Raw genomic sequence first — 16,745 nt, 5'->3', positions numbered from 1 at the left:
TCTCTGACTTATTTTTTTAAAATATTTATTTAATTTATTTTGGCTGTGTTGGTCTTCATTGTGGTGTGCGGGCTTCTCTTTAGTTGTGGTGCACATGCTCCAGGGCACGTGGGCTCTGTAGTTTTTGTGGCACATGGGCTCTCTCATTGAAGCACGCAAGCTCAGTAGTTGTGGCGCATGGGCTTAGTTGCCCCGTGGCATGTGGAATCTTAGTTCCCCAACCGGGGATCAAACCTGGGTCCCCTGCATTGGAAGGCAGATTCTTTACCACTGGACCACCAAGGAAGTCCCGCTGACTTATTTAACTTAGGCTAAAACCCTCCAGGTCCATCCATGTTGTTGCAAATGGCAAAATTTCATTGTTTCTTTCAATGTTTCTTCATTGTTTCTTATCTCTGTATAGAATTCCATTGTGTGTGTGTGTATATATGTAGATGTATATATATGTATATATACTGCATCTTCTTTATCCATTCATCTGTTGTTGGATACTTAGGTTGCTTCCATATTTTGGCAATCATAAATAATGCTGCTTTGAACATTGGGATGCATGAATCTTTTTGAATTAGTGTTTTCGTTTTTTGGGGGATAAATACCCTAGAGTGGAATTGCTGGGTCATATGACAGTTCTATTTTTAGATATACTGTTTTCTACAGTGATGCACCAATTTACATTCTCACAAAGAGTGCATGAGGGTGTCCCTTTTCTCCACATCCTTGCCAATATTTGTTTGTATTCTTTTTGATGATAGCCATTCTGACAGATGTGAAGTGATATCTCATTGTGGTTTTAATTTGCATTTCCCTGATGATTAATGATATTGAGCATCTTTTCATGTACCTGTTGCCCCTGTGTATGTCTTCTTTGGAAAAATGTCTATTTAAGTTTTCTGCCCATTTTTAATATATATTTTTTGATGTTGAGTTGTATAAGCTGTTTATATATTTTGGATATTAACCCCTTATCGGTCATATAATTTTCGAATACTTTCTCCCATTCCGTCAGTTGTCTTTTCATTTTATCAATGGTTTCCTTTGCTGTGCGGAAGCTTTTAAGTTTAATTAGTTCCCATTTACTTATTTTTGCTTTAGGAGACAGATCCAAAAAAATATTGCTACAATTTATCTCAAAGAGTGTTCTGCCTATGTTTTCTTCTAGGAGTTTATGGTTTCCAATCTTACATTTAGGTCTTTAATCAATTTTGAGCTCATTTTTGTAATAGTGTGAGGAAATGTTCTAATCTCATTGTTTTACATGTTGCTGTCCAGTTTTCCCAGCACCACTTATTGAGCAGACTGTCTTTTCTTCATTGTGTATGCTTGCCTTCCTTGTCATAGATTAATTGACCATAAGTGCATTAATTTTTTTCTGGGCTCTGTATTCTGTTCCATTGATCTGTGTGTCTGTTTTTGTGCCAGTGCCATACTGTTTTGATTTCTGTAGCTTTGTACTATAGTCTGAAGTTAGGGTGTGAGATTCCTCCAGTTCTGTTGTTCTTTATCAAGACTGTTTTGACAATGTGGGGCCTTTTGTGTTTCTGTACAAATTTTAAAATTATTTGTTCTATTTCTGTGAAAAATGTCATGGATATTTTGATAGGGATTGCACTGAACTGTAGATTTCCTTGGGTGGGTAGTATGGTCATTTTAACAATATTAATTTTTCCAAAACATGAACACTATATCTTTCCATCTGTTTGTGTCATCTTCAATCTCTTCATCAGTGTCTTATAGTTTTCCAAGGTCTTTTATGATACTTCCTTAGGGAGATTTATTCCTAGGTATTTTATTCCTTTTGATATGATTATAAATGGGATTGTTTCCTTAATTTCTCTTTCTGATAGTTCATTGTTAGTGTAGAGAAAAGCAACCAATTTCTGTATATTAATTTTGTATCCTGTAACTTTACTATATTCATTGATGAGCTCTAGTAGTTTTTTGATGGTGTCTTTAGGATTTTCTGTGTATAGCATCATGTCACCTGCAAATAGTGAGTTTTGCTTCTTTTCCAAGTTGGATTCCTTTTATTTCTTTTTCTTGTATGATTGCTGTGGCTAAATTGCCAATACTATGTTGAATAAAAGTGGTGAAAGTGGGCATCCTTGACTTCTTCCTGATTTTAGAGGAAATGCTTTCTGCTTTTCACTGTTGAGTATGATGTTAGCTGTGGGTTTGTTGTATATGGCCTTTATTATGTTGACATATGTTCTCCTTGTGCCAACTTTCTGGAGAGTTTTTATCATAAATAGATGCTGGATTTTTAAAATGCGTTTTCTTCATCTACTGAGATGATCATGTGGCTTTTATTCTTCAATTTGTTAATGTTGTGTGTCACATTGATTGATTTGCAGATATTGAAAAATCCTTGCATCCCTGGGTTAAATCCCACTTGGTCATGGTGTATGATCCTTTTGCTGTTTTGCTGGATTGGGTTTGCTAATATTTTGTTGAGGATTTTTGCATCTGTGTTCATCAGTGATATTGACCTTGTAATTTCCTTTTTTTATGATGTGTTTATCTGGTTTTGGTGTCAGGCTGTTGCTGGCCTCATAGAATAAGTTCAAAAGCATTCCTTCCTCTGCTATTTTTTGGAATAGTTTGAGGAGGATGGTTGTTAACTCTTCTCTAAATGTTTGGTAGAATTTACCTGTGAAGCTCCCTGGCCCTGGACATTTCGTTTGCTGGGAGCTTTTTAAATTACTGATTCAGTTCCATTACTGGTAATTGGTCTGTTCCTGTTTTCTATTTCTTTTTAGTGCAGGAGATTGTATGTTTCTAGGATTTTTTTCATTTCTTCTAGATTGTCCATTTTACTGGCATGTAGTTGTTCATAGTACTTTTTTATGATTCTTTGTATTTCTGTGGTGTTGGTTGTAACTTCTCCTTTTTCATTTCTGATTTTATTGATTTGCACCCTCTTTTTTTCTTGATGAGTCTGGCTAGAGGTTTATCAATTTTGTTTATCTTTTCAAAGAACCGGCTCTTAGTTTCATTGATCTTTTCAATTGTTTTTTTAGTCTCTATTTCTGCTCTGATCTTTATGATTTCTTTCCTTCTACTACCTTTGAGTTTTGTTTGCCCTTCTTTGTCTAGCTCTTTTAGATGTAAGGTTATGTTGTTAATTTGAGATTTTTCTTGTTTCCTGAGGTAAGCTTGTATTGCTATAAACTTCCCTCTTAGAATTGCTTTTGCCGTGTCCCATAGATTTTGGATTGTTGTGTTTTTGTTTTCATTTGTGTCCTGGTATTTTTTTATTTCCTCTTTGATTTCTTCTGTGATCCATTAGTTGTTTAGTAGCATATTGTTTAGCTTCCACGTGTTTGTGTTTTTTGCAGTTTTTTTGTCTTGTAATTTCTAGTCACATTGTGTGTGGGTGTTGTGGTCAGAAAAGAAGCTTGATATGATTTCAGTTTTCTTAAGTTTACTGAGACTTGTGACCTAGCATGTGATCTATCCTGGAAAATGTTCCATGTGCACTTGAAAAGAATATGTATTCTACTGCTTTTGGATGGAATGCTCTCTCTATATATTGATTGTCTATCTGATCTAATGTGTTATTTGAGGCCAGTGTTTCCTTATTGATTTTCTAGCTGGATAATCTGTCCATTGATGTCAGTAGCGGTTTTTTCTTAATTAATTAATTTTTGGCTGTGTTGGGTCTTCGTTTCTGTGTGAGGGCTTTCTCTACTTGCGGCAAGCAGGGGCCACTCTTAATCGCGGTGTGCAGGCCTCTCACTATCGCAGCCTCTCTTGTTGCGGAGCACAGGCTCCAGACGCACAGGCTCAGTAGTTGTGGCTCATGGGCCTAGTTGCTCTGAGGCATGTGGGATCTTCCCAGACCAGGGCTCGAACCCGTGTCCCCTGCATTGGCAGGCAGATTCTCAACCACCGCACTACCAGGGAAGCCCTAAGTAGCGGTTTAAAGTCCCCAACTATTACTGTGTTACTGGCGATTTTTCCCATTATATCTGTTAATACTTGTTTTATGTTTAGGTGCTCCTATGTTGGGTGCATATGTATTTACAGTTGTTATATCTTCTTCTTGGATTGAGCCCTTCATCGTTGTGTAATGTGTTTCTTTCTCTCTTTTAACAGTTCTTATTTTAAAGTCTATTTTTTTTCTGATACAAATATTGCTACCCCAGCTTTCTTTTGATTACCACTTGCATGGAATGCCTTTTTTCCATCCCCTCACTTTCAGATCTGAAGTGAGTCTCTTGTAGATAGCATATATACGGGTCTTGTTTTGGTATCCATTCATCTATTTCATGTCTTTTGATTGGAACATTTAGTCCATTTACATTTAAAATAATTATTGATATGTATGTTCTCATTGCCAATTTTTTAATTGTTTTGGGGTTGTTTTTGTAGGTCTTTTTTTATTCCTTTCTTCTTTTGTTCTCTTGTGATTGGATGACTATCTTCAGTGTTATGTATAGATTCCTTTTTTGTATGTGTATCTATTATCAATTTTTGGTTTATGGCTAATGTGAGGTTTATATATAGCAATCTATATATACATGTGATTGTTGTAAGTTGCTGATCTCTTAATTTCAAATGCATTTTAACAATCCTGGATTTGTACTCTCCTCCCCTCAAAATTACTCTTTTTGATATCATATTTTACATATAATTGTTTTGTATATCTCTTACCTGCTTATTGTAGATATAGATGATTTTACTACTTTTGTCTTTTAACTTTCCTACTAGCTTTTTGCATGGATGATTTCCTACCTTTACTATATGTTTGCCTTTACCAGTGAGCTTTTTCCTTTCGTGGTTTTCATGTTTCTTGTTGTGTCCTTTTCTTTTTTACTTAGAGAAGTTCCTTTAACATTTCTTGTAAAGGTGGTTTGGTGGTGCTGAACTCTTTTAGCTTTTGCCTGTCTGTGAAACTGTTGATCTCTCCATCAAATATGAATGAAAGCTTTGCTTGGTAGAGTATTCTTGGTTTTTCCTTTCATCACTTTAAAATATATTGTGCCAATCCCTTCTGGCCTACAGAGTTCATGTGGAAAAATCAGCTGATAGTGTTATGGGGGTTCCCTTGTATGTAATGTGTTCCTTTTCCCTTGCTTCTTTTAATATTCTCTTTTTACCTTTAATTTTTGCCATTTTAGTTACAGTGTGTCTTTTTAAAAAAGTTTATTGGATTATAGTTTGTTTACAATGTTGGGTTAGTTTCAGGAGAACAGCAGAGTGATTAAGTTATATGTATACATATATTCATTACTTTTCAGATTCTTTAGGTTATCACAGAATATTGAGTAGAGTTTCCTGTGCTAGACAGTGGGTCCTTGTTGGTTATCTATCTTATATATAGTAATCCCAAGCTCCTGATTTATCCCTCCCCCTTCACGTTTCTGCTTTGGTAACCATAAGGTATTTTTTATATCTGAAAGTCTGTTTCCGTTTTGTAAATAAGTTCATTTGAATCTTTTTTTAAAATTACATTCCACATATAAATGATATCATATATTTGTCTTTCTCGGGTTTTTTTTTTTTACATCTTTACTGGGGTATAATTGCTTTACAATGGTGTGTTAGTTTCTGGTTTATAACAAAGTGAATCAGCTATGCATATACATATGTTCCCATATCTCTTCCCTATTGCATCTCCCTCCCTCCCACCCTCCCTATCCCACCCCTCCAGGTGGTCACAAAGCACCGAGCTGATCTCCCTGTGCTATGCGGCTGCTTCCCACTAGCTATCTACCTTACGTTTGGCAGTGTATATATGGCCATGCCTCTCTCACGCTTTGTCACAGCTTACCCTTCCCCCTTGCCATATCCTCAAGTCCATTCTCTAGTAGGTCTGTGTCTTTATTCCTGTCTTACTCCTAGGTTCTTCATGACATTTTTTCCCTTAAATTCCATATATATGTGTTAGCATACGGTATTTCTCTTTCTTTTTCAGAATTACTTCACTCTGTATGACAGACTCTAGGTCTATCCACCTCATTACAAATAGCTCAATTTCGTTTCTTTTTATGGCTGAGTAATATTCCATTGTATATATGTGCCACATCTTCTTTATCCATTCATCCAATGATGGACACTTAGGTTGTTTCCATCTCCTGGCTATTGTAAATAGAGCTGCAATGAACATTTTGGTACATGACTCTTTTTGAATTATGGTTTTCTCGGGGTATATGCCCAGTAGTGGGATTGCTGGGTCATATGGTAGTTCTATTTGTAGTTTTTTAAGTAACCTCCATACTGTTCTCCATTGTGGTTGTACCAATTCACATTTCCACCAGCAGTGCAAGAGTGTTCCCTTTTCTCCACACCCACTCTAGCATTGACTGTTCCTAGATTTTTTGATGATGGCCATTGTGACTGGTGTGAGCTGATATCTCATTGTAGTTTTGATTTTCATTTCCCTAATGATTAATGATGTTGAGCATTCTTTCATATGTTTGTTGGCAGTCTGTATAACTTCTGGGAGAAATGTCTATTTAGGTCTTCCACCCATTTTTGGATTGGGTTGTTTTTTTGTTATTTAGCTGCATGAGCTACTTATAAATTTTGGACATTAATCCTTTGTCAGTTGCTTCATTTGCAAATGTTTTCTCCCATTCTGAGGGTTGTCCTTTGGTCTTGTTTATGGTTTCCTTTGCTGTGCAAAAGCTTTGAAGTTTCATTAGGTCCCATTTATTTTTGTTTTTATTTCCATTTCTCTAGGAGGTGGGTCAAAAAGAATCTTGCTGTGATTTATGTCATAGAGTGTTCTGCCTGTGTTTTCCTCTAAGAGTTTGATAGTTTCTGGCCTTACATTTAGGTCTTTAATCCGTTTTGAGCTTATTTTTGTGTATGGTGTTAGGGAGTGATCTAATCTCATACTTTTACACCTACCTGTCCAGTTATCCCAGCACCACTTATTGAAGAGGCTGTCCTTTCTCCACTGTACATTCCTGCCTCCTTTATCAAAGATAAGGTGACCATATGTGCGTGGGTTTATCTTTGGGCTTTCTATTCCTGTTCCATTGATCTATCTTTCTGTTTTTGTGCTAGTACCATACTATCTTAATTACTGTAGCTTCGTAGTATAGTCTGAAGTCAGGGAGCCCAATTCCTCCAGCTCCGTTTTTCATTCTAAAGATTGCTTTGGCTATTCTGGATCTTTTGTGTTTCCATACAAATTGTGAAATTTTTTGTTCTAGTTCTGTGAAAAATATCAGTGGTAGTTTTCTGTGAAAAATGCCAGTGGTAGTTTCTTCCCAAAGAGGGAAGAAAACGTCTCTTGCCTCTTCGGCAGGTCCAGACTTTTCCCCGGACTCCCTCCCGGCTATGCGTGGTGCACTAACCCCTTCAGGCTGTGTTCATGCCACCAGTCCTCTCCCTGCGCTCCGGCTGTGTTCATGCCGCCACTCCTCTCCCTGCACTCTGACCGAAGCCCGAGCCTCAGCTCCCAGCCCCACCTGCCCCAGAAGGTGATCGGACAAGCCTCTCGGGCTAGTGAGTGCCGGTCAGCTCCGATCCTCTGTGCGGGAATCTCTCCGCTTTGCCCTCCGCACCCCTGTTGCTGTGCTCTCCTCTGCGGCTCCAAAGCTTACCTCCTCCGCCACCCGCAGTCTCTGCCCGTGAAGGGGCTCCTAGTGTGTGGAAACCTTTCCTCCTTCACAGCTCCCTCCCACTGGTGCAGGTCCTGTCCCTATTTTTTTCTGTGTTTATTCTGTTTTCTTTTGCACTACTCAGGTACGTGGGGAGATTCTTGCCTTTTGGGAGGTCTGAGGTCTTCTGACAGTGTTCAGTAGCTGCTCCGTAGGAGTTGTTCCATGTGTAGATGTATTTCTGATGTATCTGTGGGGAGGGAGGTGATCTGTGCGTGTTACTCTTCCTCCATCTTCCTGGGCTTTCTATCTTGTTCCATTGATCTATATTTCTATTTTTGTGCCAGTACCATACTCTCTTGATTACTGTAGATTTGGAGTATAGTCTGAAGTCAGGGAGCCTGATTCCTCCAGCTCTGTTTTTCGTTCTCAAGATTGTTTGGGGGCTTCCCTGGTGGCACAGTGGTTGAGAGTCCGCCTGCCGATGCAGGGGACGCGGGATGCTGCCCCAGTCCGGGAAGGTCCCACGTGCCACTGAGCAGCTGGGCCCATGAGCCATGGCCGCTGAGCCTGCAGGTCCGGAGCCTGTGCTCCGCAACGGGAGAGGCCACAATGGTGAGAAGCCCGCGTACTGAAAAAAAAAAAAAAAAAGATTGTTTGGCTATTCGGGGTCTTTTGTGTTTCCATACAAATTAAAAAATTTTTTGTTCCAGTTCTGTGAAATATGCCATTGGTAATTTGATAGGGATTGCATTGAATCTGTAGATTGCTTTGGTAGTATAATCATTTTCACGACGTTGATTCTTCCAATCCAAGAACATGGTATATCTCTCCATCTGTTTGTGTCGTCTTTGATTTCTTTCATCAGTATCTTAAAGTTTTTTGCATACAGGTCTTTTGCCTCCTTAGGTAGGTTTATTGCTAGGTATTTTATTCTTTTTGTTGCAGCAGTTAAATGGGAGTGTTTTCTTGATTTCACTTTCAGAGTTTTCATCACCAGTGTATAGGAATGCCAGAGATTTCTGTGCGTTAATTCTGTATCCCGCTACTTTACCAAATTCATTGATTAGCTCTAGTAGTTTTCTGGTAGCATCTTTAGGATTCTCTATGTATAGTATCATGTCATCTGCAAACAGTGACAGCTTTACTTCTTCTCTTCCGATTTGGATTCCTTTTATTTCCTTTTCTTCTCTGATTGCTGTGACTAAAACTTCCAAAACTATGTTGAATAACAGTGGTGAGAGTGGACAACCTTGTCTTGTTCCTGATCTTAGTGGAAATGGTTTCGGTTTTTCACCATTGAGGATGATGTTGGCTGTGGGTTTGTCATATATGGCCTTTATTATGTTGAGGAAAGTTCCCTCTATGCCTACTTTCTGCAGGGTTTTTATCATAAATGGGTGTTGAATTTTGTCAAAAGCTTTCTCTGCATCTATTGAGATGATCATATGGTTTTTCTCCTTCAGTTTGTTAATATGGTGTATCAGGTCGATTGATTTGCGTATATTGAAGAATCCTTGCATTCCTGGAATAAACCCCACTGGATCATGGTGTATGATCCTTTTAATGTGCTGTTGGATTCTGTTTGCTAGTTGTTTTTTTTTTTTTCTTTTAACATCTTTATTGGGGTATAATTGCTTTACAATGGTGAGTTAGTTTCTGCTTTATAACAAAGTGAATCAGTTGTACATATACATATGTTCCCATATCTCTTCCCTTTTATGTCTCCCTCCTTCCCACCCTCCCTATCCCACCCTGCCAGGAGGTCACAAAGCACGGAGCTGATATCTGTGTGCTATGCGGCTGCTTCCCACTAGCTACCTACCTTACGTTTGGTAGTGTATATATGTCCATGCCTCCCTCTCGCTTTGTCACAGCTCACCCTTCCTCCTTCCCATGTCCTCAAGTCCGTGCTCCAGTAGGTCTGTGTCTTTATTCCTGTCTTACCACTAGGTTCTTCATGACATTTTTTTTTCTTAAATTCCATATATATGTGTTAGCATACGGTATTTCTCTTTCTCTTTCTGACTTACTTCACTCTGTATGACAGACTCTAGGTCTATCCACCTCATTACAAATAGGTCAATTTCGTTTCCTTTTATGGCTGAGTAATATTCCATTGTGTATGTGTGTCACATCTTCTTTATCCATTCATCCGATGATGGGCACTTAGGTTGTTTCCATCTCCTGGCTATTGTAAATAGAGCTGCAATGAACATTTTGGTACATGACTCTTTTTGAATTATGGTTTTCTCAGGGTATATGCCCAGTAGTGGGATTGCTGGGTCATATGGCAGTTCTATTTGTGGTTTTTTAAGGAACCTCCATACTGTTCTCCATAGTGGCTGTACCAATTCACATTCCCACCAGCAGTGCAGGAGTGTTCCCTTTTTTCCACACCCTCTCCAGCATTTATTGTTTCTAGAGTTTTTGATGATGGCCATTCTGAGTGGTGTGAGATGATATCTCATTGTAGTTTTGATTTGCATTTCTCTAATGATTAATGATGTTGAGCATTCTTTCATGTGTTTCTTGGCAGTCTGTATATCTTCTTTGGAGAAATGTCTATTTAGGTCTTCTGCCCATTTTTGGATTGGGTTGTTTCTTTTTTTGTTATTGAGCTGCATGAGCTGCTTATAAATTTTGGAAATTAATCCTTTGTGAGTTGCTTCATTTACAAATATTTTCTCCCATTCTGAGGGTTGCCTTTTGGTCTTGTTTATGGTTTCCTTTGCTGTGCAAAAGCTTTGAAGTTTCATTAGGTCCCATTTGTTTATTTTTGTTTTTATTTCCATTTCTCTAGGAGGTGGGTTAGAAAGCATCTTGCTGTGATTTATGTCATAGAGTGTTCTGCCTATGTTTTCCTCTAAGAGTTTGATAGTTTCTGGCCTTACATTTAGGTCTTTAATTCATTTTGAGCTTATTTTTGTGTATGGTGTTAGGGAGTGATCTAATCTCATAGGTTTACATGTACCTGTCCAGTTTTCCCAGCTCCACTTATTGAAGAGGCTGTCCTTTGTCCACTGTACATTCCTGCCTCCTTTATCAAAGATAAGGTGACCATATGTGCGTGGGTTTACATGTGGGCTTTCTATCCTGTTCCATTGATCTATCTTTCTGTTTTTGTGCCAGTACCATACTGTCTTGATTACTGTAGCTTTGTATTATAGTCTGAAGTCAGGGAGCCTGATTCCTCCAGCTCCGTTTTTCGTTCTCAAGATTGCTTTGGCTATTCTGGGTCTTTTGTGTTTCCATACAAATTGTGAAATTTTTTGTTCTAGTTCTGTGAAAAATGCCAGTGGTAGTTTGATAGGGATTGCATTGAATCTGTAAGATTGCTTTGGGTAGTAGAGTGATTTATAGAATGTTGCTTCTTCCAGTCCAAGAACATGGTATATGTCTCCATCTATTTGTATCATATTTAATTTCTTTCATCAGTGTCTTATAATTTTCGGCATAGAGGTCTTTTGTCTCCTTAGGTAGGTTTATTCCTAGGTATTTTATTCTTTTTGTTGCAATGGTAAATGGGAGTGTTTTCTTGATTTCACTTTCAGAGTTTTCATCATTAGTGTATAGGAATGCAAGATATTTCTGTGCATTAATTTTGTATCGTGTAACTTTACCAAATTCATTGATTAGCTCTAGTAGTTCTCTGGTAGCATCTTTAGGATTCTCTGTGTATAGCATCATGTCATCTGCAAACAGTGACAGCTTTACATTTTCTTTTCTGATTTGGATTCCTTTTATTTCCTTTTCTTCTCTGATTGCTGTGGCTAAAACTTCCAAAACTATGTTGAATAAGAGTGGTGAGAGTGGACAACCTTGTCTTGTTCCTGATCTTAGTGGAAATGCTTTCAGTTTTTCACCATTGAGGATGATGTTGGCTGTGGGTTTGTCATATATGGCCTTCATTATGTTGAGGAAAGTTCCCTCTATGCCTACTTTCTGTAGGGTTTTTATCATAAATGGGTGTTGAATTTTGTCGAAAGCTTTCTCTGCATCTATTGAGATGATCATATGGCTTTTCTCCTTCAATTTGTTAATATGGTGTATCACATTGATTTGCGTATATTTTAGAATCCTTGCATAATGGAATAAACCCCATTGGATCATGGTGTATGATCCTTTTAATGTGCTGTTGGATTCTGTTTGCTAGTATTTTGTTGAGGATTTTTGCATCTATGTTCATCAGTGATATTGGCCTGTAGTTTTCTTTCTTTGTGACATCCTTGTCTGGTTTTGGTTATCAGTGTGATGGTGGCCTCATAGAATGAGTTTGGGAGTGTTCCTTCCTCTGCTGTATTTTGGAAGAGTTAGAGAAGAGTAGGTGTTAGCTCGTCTCTAAATGTTTGATAGAATTGGCCTGTGAAGCCATCTGGTCCTGGGCTTTTGTTTGTTGGAAGATTTTTAATCACAATTTCAGTTTCAGTGCCTGTGATTGGACTGTTCATATTTTCTGTTTCTTCCTGATTCAGTCTTGGCAGGTTGTGCATTTCTTAGAACTTGTCCATTTCTTCCAGGTTGTCCATTTTATTGTTATAGAGTTGCTTGTAGTAATCTCTCATGATCTTTTGTATTTCTGCAGTGTCGGTTGTTACTTCTCCTTTTTCATTTCTAATTCTATTGATTTGAGTCTTCTCCCTTTTTTTCTTGATGAGTCTGGCTAATGGTTTATCAATTTTGTTTATCTTCTCAAAGAACCAGCTTTTAGTCTTATTGATCTTTGCTATCGTTTCCTTCATTTCCTTTTCATTTATTTCTGATCTGATCTTTATGATTTCTTTCCTTCTGCTAACTTTGGGGGTTTTTTGTTCTTCTTTCTCTAATTGCTTTAGGTGCAAGGTTAGGTTGTTTATTCGAGATGTTTACTGTTTCTTAAGGCAGGATTGTATTGCTATAAACTTCCCTCTTAGAACTGCTTTTGCTGCATCCCATAGGTTTTGGGTCGTCGTGTCTCCATTGTCATTTGTTTCTAGGTATTTTTTTATTTCATCTTTGATTTCTTCAGTGATCACTTCGTTATTAAGTAGTGTATTGTTTAGCCTCCATGTGTTTGTGTTTTTTACAGATCTTTTCCTGTAATTGATATCTAGTCTCCTAGCGTTGTGGTCGGAAAGGATACTTGATACAATTTCAGTTTTCTTAAATTTACCAAGGCTTGATTTGTGACCCAAGATATGATCTATCCTGGAGAATGTTCCATGAGCACTTGAGAAAAATGTGTATTCTGTTGTTTTTGGATGGAATGTCCTATAATTATATATCAAGTCCATTTTGTTTAATGTATCATTTAAAACTTGTGTTTCCTTATTTATTTTCATTTTGGATATCTGTCCATTGGTGAAAGTGGGGTGTTAAAGTCCCCTACTATGAATGTGTTACTGTCGATTTCCCCTTTTCTGACTGTTAGTATTTGCCTTATGTATTGAGGTGCTCCTATATTGGGTGCATAAATATTTACAATTGTTATATCTTCTTCTTGGATCAATCCCTTGATCATTATGTAGTGTCCTTCTTTGTCTCTTCTAATAATCTTTATTTTAAAGTCTATTTTGTCTGATATGAGAATTGCTACTCCAGCTTTCTTTTGATTTCCATTTGCATGGAATGTCTTTTTCCATCCCCTCACTTTCAGTCTGTACGTGTCTCTAGGTCTGAAGTGGGTCCACACTGTTAGCTGTGGCTCGCGCCCATCTCTGGAGCTCCTTTAAGCAGTGCTCTTAATCCTCTCTCCTCGCACACCAGGCAACAAAAGAGGGAAGAAAAAGTCTCTTGTCTCTTCGGCAGGTCCAGACTTTTCCCGGACTCCCTCCCTCCCGGCTTGGCGTGGTGCACTAACCCCTTCAGGCTGTGTTCATGCCACCAGTCCTCTCCCTGCGCTCCGACCGAAGCTCGAGCCTCTGCTCCCAGCCCCGCCTGCCCTAGCGGGTGAGCGGACAAGCCTCTTGGCTAGTGAGTGCCGGTCGGCTCCGTTCCTCTGTGCGGGAATCTCTCCGCTTTGCCCTCTGCACCCCTGTTGCTGTGCTCTCCTCTGCGGCTCCAAAGCTTCCCCCCTCCGCCACCTGCAGTCTCTGCCTGCGAAGGGGCTCCTAGTGTGTGGAAACCTTTCCTCCTTCACAGGTCCCTCCCACTGGTGCAGGTCCCATCCCTTTTCTTTTGTCTGTTTATTCTTTTTTTTTTTTTGCCCTATCCAGGTACGTGGGGAGTTGCTTGACTTTTGGGAGGTCTGAGGTCTTCTGCCAACGGTCAGTAGGTGTTCCGTGGGAGTTGTTCCACGTGTAGATGTATTTCTGATGTATCTGTGGGGAGGGAGGTGATCTCCGCGTGTTACTCTTCTGCCATCTTCCTGGGCTTTCTATCTTGTTCCATTGATCTATATTTCTATTTTTGTGCCAGTACCATACTCTCTTGATTACTGTAGATTTGGAGTATAGTCTGAAGTCAGGGAGCCTGATTCCTCCAGCTCTGTTTTTTGTTCTCAAGATTGTTTGGGGGCTTATCTGCTGGCGCAGTGGTTGAGTCCGCTTGCTGATGCAGGGGACGCGGGTTCGTGCCCCAGTCCGGGAAGGTCCAACGTGCCGCTGAGCGCCTGGGCCCATGAGCCATGGCCGTTGAGCCTGCGCATCCGGAGCCTGTGGTCCGCAATGTGAGAGGCCACAACAGTGAGAGGCCCGCGTACCGCAAAAAAAAAAAAAAAGATTGGCTATTCGGGGTCTTTTGTGTTTCCATACAAATCAAAAAATTTTTTGTTCCAGTTCTGTGAAATATGCCATTGGTAATTTGATAGGGATTGCATTGAATCTGTAGATTGCTTTGGTAGTATAGTCATTTTCACAATGTTGATTCTTCCAATCCAAGAACATGGTATATCTCCATCTGTTTGTGTTGTCTTTGATTTCTTTCATCAGTATCTTAAAGTTTTCTGCATACAGGTCTTTTGCCTCCTTAGGTAGGTTTATTGCTAGGTATTTTATTGTTTTTGTTGCAATGGGAAATATAATTGTTTCCTTGATTTCTCTTTTTGTTCTTTCATTGTTAGTGTATAGGAATGAAGAAATTTCTGTACATTAATTTTGTATCCAGCAACTTTACCAAATTCACTGATTAGCTGTAGTAGTTTTCTGCTGGCATCTGTAGGATTTTCTGTGTTTAGTATTATGTCATCTGCAAACAGTGACAGATTTACTTCTTCTCTTCCAATTTGTATTCCTTTTATTTCTTTTTTTCTCTGACTACCATGGCTAGGATGTCCAATACTATGTTGAATAATAGTGGCAAGAGTGGACACCCTTGTCTTGTTCCTGATCTTAGAGGAAATGCTTTTTGTTTTTCACCATTGAGAATGATGTTTATTTGGGCTTGTCATATATGGCCTTTATTATGTTGAGGTATCCCCAGTTTCTGGAGAGTTTTTATTATAAATGGGTGTTGAATTTTGTCAGAAGTTTTTCTGCATCTATTGAGATGATCATATGGGTTTTATTCTCCAGTTTGTTAATGTGGTGTATCCCAATGATTGATTTGTATATATTGAAGAATCCTTGCATTCCTGGAATAAACCCCACTCGATCATGGTGTATGATCCTTTTAATGTGCTGTTGGATTCTGTTTGCTAGTATTTTGTTGAGTTTTGCATCTATGTTCATCAGTGATATTGGCCTGTAGTTTTCTTTCTTTGTGACATCCTTGTCTGGTTTTGCTATCAGGGTGATGGTGGCCTCGTAGAATGAGTTTGGGAGTGTTCCTCCCTCTGCTATATTTTTGAAGAGTTTGGGAAGGATAGGTGTTAGCTCTTCTCTAAATGTTTGATAGAATTCGCCTGTAGAGCCATCTGGTCCTGGGCTTTTGTTTTTTGGAAGATTTTGAATCACAGTTTCAATTTCAGTGCTTGTGATCGGTCTGTTCATATTTTCTATTTCTTCCTGGTTCAGTCTTGGAATGTTGTATCTTTCTAAGAATTTGTCCATTTCTTCTAGGTTGTCCGTTTTTTTTTTTGCAATATGCTGGCCTCTCACTGTTGTGGCCTCTCCTGTTGTGGAGCACAGGCTCCGGACGTGCAGGCTCAGCGGCCATGGCTCACGGGCCTAGCTGCTCCGTGGCATGTGCAATCTTCCCAGACCGGGGCACAAACCTGTGTACCCTGCATTGGCAGGCGGACTCTCAACCATTGCGCCACCAGGGAAGCCCAAGGTTGTCCATTTTATTGGCATATAGTTGTTTGTAGTAGTATCTTATGATCCTTTGTATTTCTGTGGTGTCAGTTTTTACTTCTTTTTCATTTCTAATTTTATTGATTTGTGTCCTCTCCCTTTTTTTCTTGATGAGTCTGGCTAAAGGTTTTTCAATTTTGTTTATCATCTCAAAGAACCAGCTTTTAGTTTCATTGATCTTTTCCATTGTTTTCTTCGTCTCTAATTCATTTATTTCTACTCTGATCTCTATGATTTCTTTCCTTCTACTAGGTTTGGGTTTTGTTTGTCCTTTCTCTGGTTGCTTTAGGTGTAAGGTAAGATTGTTTGAGATTTTTCTTGTTTCCTGAGGTAAGATTGTATTTTTATAGACTTCCCTGTTAGAACTACTTTTGATGCATCCAACAGGTTTTGGACCATCCTGTTTTCGTTAGTTACTTGGCCTGAGGTATCTCAGCACTGGTGTGTACAGACTATTGAGCAAGGGTGGGGTGGGTCCTGGGGCTAATAAGCTGGAGGGAGGATTCCACAGTGGTGCCTGCCAGCACCAGTGTCCACCTGGTAGAAGGAGTTCCCACAAATGGCTTCCTACAGTGTCTATGTCCCCAGGGTGAGCTGCAGTTGCCTACTGCCTTTCTGCAAGGCTCTCCAAGATTAGTAGGTAGGTCTCACCCAGGCTCCGCTCAAATTACTGCCTCCGCCCTGGGTCGAGGAGGGTGTCAGATTTTGTGTGAGCCCCTAAAGGGTGAAGTCTTTATTTCCCTCAGCCCTCTGGGACTCCTGAAAGTAAGCCCTGCTGACCTTCAAAGCCAAATGCTCTGGGGGCTTGTCTTCCTGGTGCAGGACTCCTGGGCTAGGGAGCTCACTCCTTTGGGAGAAACTCTGCAATTGTTATTATTCTCCTGTTTGTGGATCATCCACCTGGGGTTATGAGATTTGACTATATCACAATTCTGCTACCCCTACTCATCTCATTATGGTTCCTTCTTGATATATTTAGTTG

Source organism: Globicephala melas, chromosome 6 (assembly GCF_963455315.2).
Source record: "Globicephala melas chromosome 6, mGloMel1.2, whole genome shotgun sequence".
In the NCBI taxonomy this organism is placed as follows: domain Eukaryota; kingdom Metazoa; phylum Chordata; class Mammalia; order Artiodactyla; family Delphinidae; genus Globicephala; species Globicephala melas.
This window is presented reverse-complemented; position numbering follows the sequence as displayed.